Here is a 12,934-nt window from a genome sequence, read left to right as displayed (position 1 = left end):
CGGCGTCACTCCAGGTCTTGTGCAAAATTCAATATTTATATCAGAAATCACAGTGTCATGTCCAACGTTTCGGGGCCCGGAGCCCCTTTGTCAAGGAGTGATAAAGTGCAAGTGAACCCGCCTTACCTTATAAAGCATTGGAATACTCACCCGTGAGGAGGAGCATCACCCGCGCCTTCAGCCGATCCGGGCGCCGGGGGGTTCCGGCGTCTCGCGGGAACTACGTCATCCGCGGCGCCTCTCCACTTCCGGCGTCCCGTTGCTAGGCTGCACGCTCGGTCTGCGGCTTGGTTGCCATAGCGCCCTGAGCCACTTTCCACAGCGCTTATGCGTCGGGCTCTGCAAAACATAAAATGTGAAGGTGTCATCATGCAGTGCAATCACATTATAATTGTTGCATACTGAGCTAATATAGATATAGAGGAATGTTCACTGTAATTCATTACATATTGCATCATAGTAGAACATATATTTCAGTCCCTCGAAAATCATCCGTCTGGGGCTGTTATAAAAATTTATAGTCCCCCGTGCCACACTTATAACTACACAGGGGTCCCTACCCACTTATTGCAAAAGGTTATTAAACAGTATTACCTATTGTTACTCATAGTGATATTCCTAGTCGACCCTAGGGAATAGAAAAAGGAAAGAGAAAGCCCATCACCATAGAGATCTAGATTAACTACTGGACATGTAGCATGCAATCCACTGAGAGCTCCAAGTTGTTCGCCTCCTATTGTTCAATTCTTGATCAGTGAATTCCACAGTATCTGTTCGTTCAGGCCATTGGGTTGTATGGTCTCTAATTTAAATATCCACTTCGCTTCCATCTTCAGTAGTCTGCCATTTCTATCTCTACCTCTTGGGCTGCTAGGGACATGGTCTATGATAATATGTCTTAGTGCACTTAGTGGGTGTTTTTTATCCACAAAGTGCTGCGCCACAGGTTGATCAGATCTCCCTTGTTTAATTGCTGCTGATATTGCCGACCTGTGTAGTGCCATTCTCTGTCTCAGATCTCTGATTGTCTTTCCCACATACCCCAGCCCACATGGGCATGTGATGAGGTAGATTATATGGGTCGTAGAATATGTTAACACGTGGCGGATATTAAAGGTCTGTTCTTTTTTGGGGTGTTTAAACTTGGTTCCTATCACCATAGATTTGCACGTCGTGCACCCCAAGCACCTGTAGCACCCAGGCGATTTCGACAAGAAATTCAGAGGTGGGTTTTGCAGAGCCCGACGCATAAGCGCTGTGGAAAGCGGCTCAGGGCGCTATGGCAACCAAGCCGCAGACCGAGCGTGCAGCCTAGCAACGGGACGCCGGAAGTGGAGAGGTGCCGCGGATGACGTAGTTCCCGCGAGACGCCGGAACCCCCCCCGGCGCCCGGAGCGGATGAAGGCGCGGGTGATGCTCCTCCTCACGGGTGAGTATTCCAATGCTTTATAAGGTAAGGCGGGTTCACTTGCACTTTATCACTCCTTGACAAAGGGGCTCCGGGCCCCGAAACGTTGGACATGACACTGTGATTTCTGATATAAATATTGAATTTTGCACAAGACCTGGAGTGACGCCGTTTTTCCTTGTTATGATCTAAACACATAACGGAGGGCACCCAGGCTAATGATCAAGGAAGGACCAGGAGTGCCGGGCATCACAACGATATATATATATATATATATATATATATAGGAAGAACTTCCCAAGGGAGCTAGATGCAATTCTCTGATTTGTTACAAATTTAACTGTACATTAATCAGTCACCATTAGAAAGAGATTTTTTATTTCATAAAAATACAGTGAATTAAAACTGTTTTTATAACAATAAATGGTGTTTTGCACATGCGATGGTTAGATTGACATTATTCCATTCTAGTCATGCAATATGACAATAAATCTTCCTTGAAGAAATGACAAGTTCGCTGTCTATAAACCCAACGCGTTTCGTCCAACGGACTTCATCAGGGTTTTTTTTACAATCAAGAAATTGCAATACAGATATTCATCATAGCAAATCCTCAATAAGCAGGTAGAATACTAGAATGGTATCAGACAATAGTTCACCACATGGGATATCGATAGAATTTTCATTGCAGCTGTCAGAAGTGTATTGAACTACAGAGAGGCACTGCTACAGTCACCCACATTGTTTTTAAAAAAAATAATTAGTGCTCTGTCCAGTGAAAAATTGTTATATGGGCTCAACCCAATGAAAATTCTATCGATATCCCATGTGGGATACCACAATAAATATATACAGTCCAACAATAAATGATCTTCCAACTGCAGAGGACTATGGGGGTTATCCAGGTTTGTTAGCAAACCAAAAAAGCACACTAATGGGCAAAACCATGTTGCACTGCAGGTGGGGCAGATGTAACATGTGCCGAGAGAATTAGATTTGGGTGGGTTATATTGTTTCTGTGCAGGGTAAATACTGGCTGCTTTATTTTTACACTGCAATTTAGATTTCAGTTTGAACACACCACACCCAAATCTAAACTCTCTCTGCAGATGTTACATCTGCCCCTCCTGCAGTGCACATAGGCCATCATTCCGAGTTGATCGATAGCTGCTTTCGTTCGCAGCGCGGCGATTAGGTGAAAAAACGGCACTTCTGCGCATGCGTTTGAGGCGCAGTGCGCACGTGCGACGTACTTTCACAAAAGCCGATGCAGTTTCACACAAGGTCTAGCGACTTTTCAGTCGCACTGCTGGCCGCATAGTGATTGACAGGAAGTGGGTGGTAATTGACCATTTTCGGGGAGTGTGTGTAAACGCAGGCGTGTCGGATAAAAACGCAGGAGTGGCTGGGGAAACGTAGGCGTGGCTGCCCGAACGCAGGGCGTGTTTGTGACGTCAAAACAGGAACTAAAGAGTCTGAAGTGATCGCTAGCTAGGAGTAAGTCTCCAGCTACTCTGAAACTGCACAATCTTTTTTTGTAGCAGAGCTGCGATCCTTTCGTTTGCACTTCTGCTAAGCTAAGATACACTCCCACAGGGCGACGGCTTAGCGTTTGCACTGCTGCTAAAAGCAGCTAGCGAGCGATCAACTCGGAATGGGGGCCATAGGGCCTAATTCAGACCTGATCGTAGCAGCAAATTTGTTAGTAGATGGGCAAAACCATTTGCACTGCAGGGGGGGGGGGGTCGGTGGGCAGATATAACATGTGCAGAGAGAGTTAGATTTGGGTGGGTTATATTGTATCTGTGCAGGGTAAATACTGGCTGCTTTATTTTTACACTGCAATTTGGATTTCAGTTTTAACACACCCCACCCAAATCTAACTCTCTCTGCACATGTTACATCTGCCGCACCTGTAGTGCACATGGTTTTGCCCATCTGCTAACAAATTTGTGGGGTAAGGACATTACCACCTAGGAACATCCTCCCTTATGCGTCACCTGCAGGGCATTCATCATTCAAGTCATTGTCAAGTTCAGAAACTTTGGGTAATAGCGTAAGCAGTCCACTGGCACCTAAATGATGTGGTTTGTTTGAATATTATTTCGCTGTGAGGATGAGGATGTAAACACTGAAGGAGGGGCGGGAATCTGAGGATGAGGATGATATCTTGCCTCTGTAGAGCCATTTTGTGCAAGGAGAGATTAATTGCTTCTTTTTTGGTGGGGGCCCAAACAAACCAATCATTTCAGCCACAGTCGTGTGGCAGACCCCGTCGCTGAAATGATTGGTTTGCTACAGTGTGCGTGTCCTGTTTATACAACATAAGGGTGGGAGGGAGGGCCCAAGGACAATTCCATCTTGCACCTCTTTTCTTTGCCACATCATTCCAGGGTTGCTGCCCTATATGGGGTGCTGCCTCTCTGCCGTTTAAGTCCAAGGGTGCTGTTGCATGTCTGCTGTGCTGTGTAATTCTCCAGGGGTGCTGCCTATGCTGTATAAGTCCAGGGGTGCTGCCGTATAATTCCAGGGGTGCTGCTGTACTTGATTCTAGGTTTAAATGAAAGCCTAGAGCAGATATGAAACAAGCTTCAACATCACAAACAGAGTTGTGAAAACATAGCCGCAAAGGTGGAAATGGAAATTGCTATTTTGACGAAGTGTTTTTTAATAAAGTGGGGAGAGACCACATTTGTAGCCAAAGTCAGTGTGACTCAGAAGAGACTGAATCATAATCCAGCGCAACTGCCGGAGAGGTAAAAGTGAGATTTTCTGCCGGAGCATTAGCGAGAGGTTCTTCTCAATTATTTCATGTTAGGGACTCAATCAAATGAATGGCTCCAATTAGTCAACCTTAATTTTGATTTATTATTGATGTTCCACATTTTGGGATTATTTATTTAGAAGATGCGCATTTGTTGTACAGGGTTCTTTTCCTAAGGGCTGCGTAGGGTTATCGCAAGACATCGCAGTGTTAGAAGAACAGAGTTTCAGTGATCTTGCTTTCAGCTTTCCATTGCACTGCAGCACTAGATGAGCCAGTGAGGCTCAAATAGTTACTGAATAAGGCCCAGTATGGAGTCTCATGGTGGTTTACAGCCAGGAAGATGTCTGGCTTGCCAGGCTGAGGCATGCTGTGGGCACAGAAGTTAGCATTGCTTCCTCCCACAGTCCTACTTATAGAATGAAATGATTTACGACTGTAGAGTGGTAAGCTGCACTAGGGCAGGGGCTCAATAACAAAAAAATCACTTCACAGTCCTGCTTAGTACTGTACCGACCCCACCCAAACTCAACTTGCCCCATCCGGGGCTGCTGTGGGGGCTCAGGAGGGGCTGCTAAAACATCTAAGGGACTGCTTTATTTAAAAATTAAATTTGAAAAAAATAAACAAGACACACAAGTATGCTCACATGTATGTAACTGGGACACACAGGTATGCTCACATGTGTGTAACTGGGAGCTGTGAAAAACAAACATAAGGCATCTGCCACAAAATATGTAAAAAAAATGCAATAACAAAATGGAAAAAAGGAAACCCACAAGATTTTCACAAAATAAGTCTCCAGACTCCGTGGAGGGGAAAATATCCAATCTTGATTCTGTGGTATACACCACCCTAGTTTTTCAGTTTGTCCAGTAATGTGGTAATTATATTTCTCTAACGTCCTAGAGGATGCTGGGGACTCCGTAAGGACCATGGGGAATAGACGGGCTCCGCAGGAGATAGGGCACTTTAAGAAAGCTTTGGATTCTGGGTGTGCACTGGCTCCTCCCTCTATGTCCCTCCTCCAGACCTCAGTTTTACACTGTGCCCAGAGGATGAAGGGCGCACTGCAGGGAGCTCTCTTGAGTTCTTTGCTACAGAAAGCATTTTTGTTTGGATTTTTACTTTTTCACAGGGAGCACTGCTGGCAACAGGCTCCCTGCATCGAGGGACTGAGGAGAGAGGGGCAGACCTACTTAACTGATAGGATCTGCTTCCTCGGCTACTGGACACCATTAGCTTCAGAGGGGGTGAACACAGGTTCGTCCTGGGCGTCCACCCCTGGAGCCACGCCGCCGTTCTCCTCACAGAGCCAGAAGAACAGAAGCAAGAAGACGTCTCAGGCGGCAGAAGCCTTCAGCTTCACAGAGGTAACGCACAGCACTGCAGCTGTGCGTCATTGCTCCACATCACCTCACACACTCCGGTCACTGTATGGGTGCAGGGCGCAGGGGGGGAGGGGGCGCCCTGGGCAGCAATAATAACACCTCTTAGATGGCAAATAGGTATATACATGTACAGCTGGGCACTGTACATGTATATAATTGAGCCCCCGCCATTTTACACGATTTTGAGCGGGACAGAAGCCCGCCGCCGAGGGGGCGGGGCTTCTCCCTCAGCACTCACCAGCGCCATTTCTCTCTCCACAGAACGCTGAGAGGAAGCTCCCCGGACTCTCCCCTGCTTACACACGGTGAAGGGAGTTTAGAAAGAGAGGGGGGGGGGGGCACATAATTGGCGGAATAAAGTATAATACAGCGCTGCTGGGGAAAAGCATTCTGTGTTGGTCTCCAGGTTGTTGCGCTGGGGTGTGTGCTGGCATACTCTCTCTCTGTCTCTCCAAAGGGCCTTTCAGGGGATACTCTCTTCAGAAAAAGGTTTCCTGGGTGTGTTCAGTGTGTCGGTACGTGTGTGTCGACATGTTTGATGAGGAAGGCTCGCTTAATGTGGAGGGGGAGTGCTTGAATGTCAGGTCGCCGTCGGCAACGCCGACACCGGACTGGGTGGATATGCTGAATGTCTTGAATGCAAATGTAAATCTCCTGCATAAAAGATTAGACAAGGCTGAAGCTAGGGATCAGTCAGGTAGCCAGTCCGTGCCTGTCCCTGTGGTGCAAGGACCTTCAGGGTCTCAAAAGCGCCCCATATCCCAGGTCGCTGACACAGATACCGACACAGATACTGACTCTAGTGTCGACTATGAGGATGCAAAATTACAGCCGAAGGTGGCAAAAGGTATTAGGTACATGATTATTGCCATAAAAGAGATTTTGCATATCACGGAGGAACCCCCTGTCCCTAACACGAGGGTTCACATGTATAAAGGGAAAAAGCCTGAGGTCACGTTTCCGTCCTCATTTGAGCTAAGCGAATTATGCGAAAAGGCTTGGGAATCTCCGGATAGGAGACTCCATGTTCCCAAAAGGATTCTCATGGCGTATCCTTTTCCACAGAAGGATCGGATACGATGGTATTCTGCGCCTAAAGTAGACAAGGCGCTGACACTCTTATCCAAGAAGGTGGCACTGCCTTCTCCGGATACTGCTTCCCTCAAGGATCCTGCTGATCGCAAGCAGAAAATTACCATGAAGCACATTTACACACATTCAGGAACTATAGTTAGGCCGGCCATGGCGTCGGCCTGGGTTTGTAGTGCTGTCGTGGCATGGGCAGACTCCTTATCTACGGAGATGGACACCTTAGATAGGGATACCATTATAATGACCATTGAGCATATCAGAGATGCTGCCTTGTATATGAGGGATGCTCAGAGAGACATTTGTTTACTAAGCTCTAGAATAAACGCTATGTCTATTTCTGCTAGGCGGCTCTTGTGGACCCGACAGTGGACGGGAGACGCCGACTCAAAGCGGCATATGGAGTCATTGCCTTACAAGGGGGAGGAGTTGTTTGGAGAAGGCCTCTCGGACCTAGTCTCTACTGCTACGGCCGGTAAATCGAATTTTTTACCTTATGTTCCCCCGCAGCATTCTAAGAAGGTACCACATTATCAAATGCAGTCCTTTCATTCCAATAAAAACAAGAAGGTACGAGGATCGTACTTCGTTGCCAGAGGTAAAGGCAAGGGAAGAAAGCTGCACTCAGCTAATTCCCAGGAGCAGAAGTCCTCCCCTACTTCCGCAAAGTCCACAGCATGACGCTGGGGCTTTCCGGGAGGGGGGGGGGGGGGGGGTCAGATCAAGTGGGGGCACGTTTTCGTCTTTTCAGCCACGTCTGGGTTCAATCACAGGTGGATCCCTGGGCAATAGAGATTGTTTCCCAGGGATACAGACTGGAATTCGAAGACATGCCCCCTCGCCGGTTTTTCAAATCGGCTCTGCCGGCTTCCCCGTCAGAGAGGTAGCTACTGTCAGCGGCAATTCACAAATTGTACATTCAACAGGTGATAATCAAGGTTCCTCATCTCCAACAAGGAGAGGGTTATTATTCATCCCTGTTTGTGGTACCGAAACCGGACGGTTCGGTCAGACCCATTCTAAATCTAAAATCCCTGAACCTGTACTTGAAGAGGTTCAAGTTCAAAATGGAATCGCTCAGAATAGTCATCGCCAGCCTGGAGGGAGGGGATTGGATGGTGTCCTTGGACATAATGGATGCGTACCTTCATGTTCCGATTTTCCCCCCTCACCAGGCGTTTCTGAGATTTGCAGTACAGGATTGTCACTACCAATTTCAGACGTTGCCGTTTGGGCTTTCCACGGCCCAGAGAATTTTCACCAAGGTAATGGCGGAAATGATGGTGCTCCTGCGCAAGCAGGGAGTCACAATTATCCCGTACTTGGACGATCTCCTTATAAAGGCGAGATCTCGGGAGAAGTTGCTGGACAGCGCCGTGAAGACGTTGCAGATGCACGGCTGGATTCTCAATTTACCGAAATCCCAGCTAGTACCTGCAACGCGTCTGACCTTTTTGGGCCTGATTCTAGACACAGACCAAAAAAGAGTTTTTCTTCCGGTGGAGAAGGCTCAGGAGCTCATAGCCCTAGTCAGGAACCTTTTAAAGCCAAATACGGTTTCGGTGCATCATTGCACAAAGGTTCTGGGGAAGATGGTGGCTTCATATGAGGGCCATCCCTTTCGGCAGGTTCCATGCGAGGACTTTCCAATGGGACCGATTGGACAAATGGTCCGGGCCCCATCTACATAAGCAGAAACGGATCACCCTGTCTCCCAGGGCCAGGGTATCTCTCCTGTGGTGGCTGCACAGTGCTCACCTCCTAGAGGGTCGCAGGTTCAGCATTCAGGACTGGATCCTGGTGACCACGGACGCGAGCCTCCGAGGTTGGGGGGCTGTCGCACTGGGAAGAAATTTCCAAGGTCTCTGGTCAAGCCTAGAGACTTGTCTCCACATCAATGTCCTGGAGTTAAGGGCCATTTACAACGCCCTACGCCAGGCGGAGGAGTGGCTTCAGAACAAACCGGTTCTGATTCAGTCGGACAATATCACGGCAGTGGCTCATGTAAACCGCCAAGGCGGCACAAGGAGCAGAGTGGCCATGGCAGAGGCGACCAGGATTCTGCGCTGGGCGGAAGGCCATGTAAGCGCACTATCAGCAGTGTTCATCCCGGGGGTGGACAACTGGGAGGCAGACTTCCTCAGCAGGCACGATCTGCATCCGGGAGAGTGGGGACTTCATCAAGAAGTCTTCACACAGATCGTGGATCGGTGGGGACTGCCTCAAATAGACATGATGGCGTCCCGTCTCAACAAAAAGCTAAAGAGGTATTGCGCCAGGTCAAGAGACCCTCAGGCGGTAGCGGTAGACGCTCTGGTGACACCATGGGTGTTCATATCGGTCTATGTGTTTCCTCCTCTGCCTCTCATACCCAAGGTGTTGAGATTAATAAGACTAAGAAGGGTCAGAAACAATTCTCATTGTTCCAGATTGGCCAAGGAGGACTTGGTATCCGGATCTGCAAGAGTTGCTCACAGAAGATCCGTGGCCTCTTCCTCTAAGGCAGGACCTGCTTCAGCAGGGGCCCTGTCTGTTCCAAGACTTACCGCAGCAGCGTTTGACGGCATGGCGGTTGAACGCCGGATCCTAGCTGAAAAAGGGATTCTGGAGAAGGTCATTCCTACCCTGATCAAGGCTAGGAAGGATGTGACATCGAAACATTATCACCGTATATGGCAGAAATATGTTTCTTGGTGTGAGGCCAGAGCTGCTCCTACAGAGGAGTTCCATTTGGGCCGTCTGCTTCACTTCCTTCAAACGGGAGTGAATTTGGGCCTAAAATTAGGGTCCATAGAGGTCCAAATTTCGGCCTTATCCATTTTCTTTCAAAGAGAATTGGCTTCTCTTCCTAAAGTACAGACTTTTGTGAAGGGAGTGCTGCATATTCAGCCTCCCTTTGTACCTCCGGTGGCGCCTTGGGATCTTAACGTGGTATTAAGTTTCCTCAAGTCACCTTGGTTTGAACCACTCAAAACAGTGGAGTTGAAATACCTCACTTGGAAAGTGGTCATGTTGTTGGCCTTAGCTTCTGCAAGGCGTGTTTCAAAATTAGCGGCTTTATCATATAAAAGCTCATACCTGATTTTTCACGTGGATAGGGCAGAGTTGAGGACTCGCCCTCAATTTCTGCCCAAGGTGGTCTCATCTTTTCATATGAACCAACCTATTGTCGTGCCTGTGGCTACACAGGACCTGGAGGACTCCGAGTCCCTGGATGTGGTCAGGGCTTTGAAGATTTACGTGACCAGAACAGCTAGGATCAGGAAGACTGAAGCTCTGTTTGTTCTGTATGCGGCCAACAAGGTTGGCGCTCCTGCTTCAAAGCAGACAATTGCTCGCTGGATCTGTAACACGATTCAGCAGGCGCATTCTACGGCAGGATTGCCATTGCCTAAATCGGTTAAGGCCCATTCCACTAGGAAGGTGGGCTCTTCTTGGGCGGCTGCCCGAGGTGTGTCGGCACTACAACTGTGCCGAGCTGCTACTTGGTCGGGGTCAAACACCTTTGCAAAGTTCTATAAGTTTGATACCCTGGCTGAGGAGGACCTCCTGTTTGCTCAATCGGTGCTGCAGAGTCATCCGCACTCTCCCGCCCGTTTGGGAGCTTTGGTATAATCCCCATGGTCCTTACGGAGTCCCCAGCATCCTCTAGGACGTTAGAAAAAATAGGATTTTACTTACCGGTAAATCTATTTCTCGTAGTCCGTAGAGGATGCTGGGGACTCCGTAAGGACCATGGGGGGAGAGACGGGCTCCGCAGGAGACATGGGCACTTTAAGAAAGAATTTAGTTCCTGGTGTGCACTGGCTCCTCCCTCTCTGCCCCTCCTCCAGACCTCAGTTAGAGAACTGTGCCCAGAGGAGATGGACAGTACGAGGAAAGGATTTTTGTTAATCCAAGGTCAAGATTCTGCCCTGGGCGCCCGTCCCAAGTGCGGACTTCTTCTGCAAGTCTTGTATATAGTTATTGCTTACATAAGGGTTATGTTATAGTTGGTCGGTCTTGAACCGAGGCTATGTTACTTGTTCATACTGTTAACTGGGTAGTTTATCACAGGTTATACGGTGTGATTGGTGTGGCTGGTATGAATCTCGCCCTTAGGTTACATAAATCCTTTCCTCGTACTGTTCATATCCTCTGGGCACAGTTTCTCTAACTGAGATCTGGAGGAGGGACATAGAGGGAGGAGCCAGTGCACACCCAGAATCCAAAGCTTTCTTAAAGTGCCCTATCTCCTGCGGAGCCCGTCTATTCCCCATGGTCCTTACGGAGTCCCCAGCATCCTCTACGGACTACGAGAAATAGATTTACCGGTAAGTAAAATCCTATTATTTGCTTGGTTGAAGTCCTTTCCGTTCCACACCAATATAGGAGTGGAGGTGAAAACCTGTGTGTTGTTCCTGATTGCGTGTGCCGGTCTAATTTTTAATCACCTTCTTGACACTGTGCTCTTCCTCTTGCCTCTTCTCATAATGTGAAAAGTCATCAAAAAGGAGGTGCTATGTTTGTAGCTAGCTATGATTCTGAGAACTTGGCGAGCTTTTTCCAGGAGGACCACCTGTCGCTGAAATGATGGGTGTATTAAACTGTGCATGTCCTGTTTAAACAACATAAGGGTGGGTGGGAGGGCCCAAGACAATTCCATCTTGCACCTCTTTTTTTTCTTTGCATTATGTGCTCTAGGGGGCCTAGTTTTTAAAACTGCCATCTTGTCTGCCACTGCATTGCCACTCCTAGATGGACCAGGTGTTTGTGCTGCCCACTTGTGTCATACATAGTAACATAGTATCTGAGGTTAAAAAAAGACAATTGTCCATCGAGTTCAACCTATATGTGGTCTCCTATGCATGATGATTTGACTAAAATTTCTGACTGATGCTGCTGTCAGCCGTTACATTTTATCCCTATTTATAGTAACTATAATGCATGACTATGCACCATACCCCTGGATATCCTTATCCATTAGGAATTTATCTAACCCATTCTTAAAGGTGTTGACAGATTCCGCCATTACAACTCCCTCGGGCAGGGAATTCCAAACACGTATTGTCCTTACCGTGAAAAAGCCTTTACGCCGTATTGTGCGGAATCTCCTCTCCTCTAACCTGAGCGAGTGTCCACGGGTCCTCTGTGTTGATCTAACCAACAACAGGTCCCGCGCAAGCTCTGTGTATTGTCCCCTTATATATTTGTAGATGTTGATCATATCTCCTCTTAGTCTCCGCTTTTCCAATGTAAACATGCCTAGTATTTCAAGCCTTTCCTTGTATTCCATCGTCTCCATGCCCTTAATTAGTTTGGTCGCCCTCTTCTGTACCTTTTCAAGCTCCAGGATATCCTTTTTGTAGTACGGTGCCCAGAATTGTACACAGTATTCAAGGTGTGGCCTCACTAGTGATTTATATAATCACTTAGCTTTGTCATCCAGCTACCTCGGTGCAACCTTTTGACCTAAAAACAATATTGTGAGGTGTTCAGAATAGGCTGGAAATGAGTGGAAATGAATGTTATTGAGGTTACTAATACCGTAAGATCAAAATTACCCCCATATTCTGAGATTTTAGTTGTTTTTATGTTTTTTTCAAAAATCATCCAGATCCAAAACTAAAACCCAAAAGGGGTCATTCTGACCCGATCGCACGCTGCAGTTTATCGCAGCGGTGCGATCGGGTCAGAACTGCGCCGGCGCCGAAGGACGTCGGCCCGCTCCGATCGACAGGCAGAGGCGTTCGCTGGCCGGGGGGGGGGGGGGTGGAACAACGCCGTTTCGTGGGCGCGGTCCGGCCAGTTCAGGCGTGACCGGACCGAACATGCAGCCGCTGCGGGCTGGGGAGCGGTGAGTGGCTCCCGGCCAGCACGCTAAGGCTGTGCTGGTCGGGAGCTACTCTTGAAGTGCAAAGGCATCGCCGCTGTGCGATGCCTTTGCACTTCTGTGGGGGGGGGGGATGGGCAGCCCTGTGCGGGGCGTCCCCCCGCATGTCAGTGTGAATGATCGTAGCTGTGCTAGATTTAGCACAGCTACGATCATCTCGGAGTGACCCCCTAAACCCGAAAAGTGTCCGCCGCACATCTCTAGAGGAAACCCATGCAAAACATGGGGAGAACATACAAACTCTACACAACTGTTAATAAAACAATGACCCTGGTGCTGTAAACCAGCAAAGTGCTACCGTGCTGCACCAATTAATTTCCTCTGCATTTGTTTAAAATTACTTTAAAAAAATGTATTCCCAAATTGATATTAATTGTCAGAGAAAGAAATGGATTTCTACTTCTTGGCGT

The 12,934-nt window shown here is 48.1% G+C and overlaps 1 protein-coding gene across 2 annotated transcripts in view; it reads left to right on the top strand.

Annotated features, from left to right (window-relative positions):
- Positions 1–12,934, top strand: part of PDE8B (phosphodiesterase 8B) — a 309,750-nt gene that overhangs the window by 206,842 nt on the left and 89,974 nt on the right. The window lies entirely within an intron of this gene.

The sequence above is a fragment of the Pseudophryne corroboree genome, chromosome 1, assembly GCF_028390025.1.
Source record: "Pseudophryne corroboree isolate aPseCor3 chromosome 1, aPseCor3.hap2, whole genome shotgun sequence".
NCBI lineage: Eukaryota > Metazoa > Chordata > Amphibia > Anura > Myobatrachidae > Pseudophryne > Pseudophryne corroboree.
The sequence above is the reverse complement of the archived record's forward strand: the minus strand, read 5'-3'. Positions and strand labels throughout refer to the sequence as shown.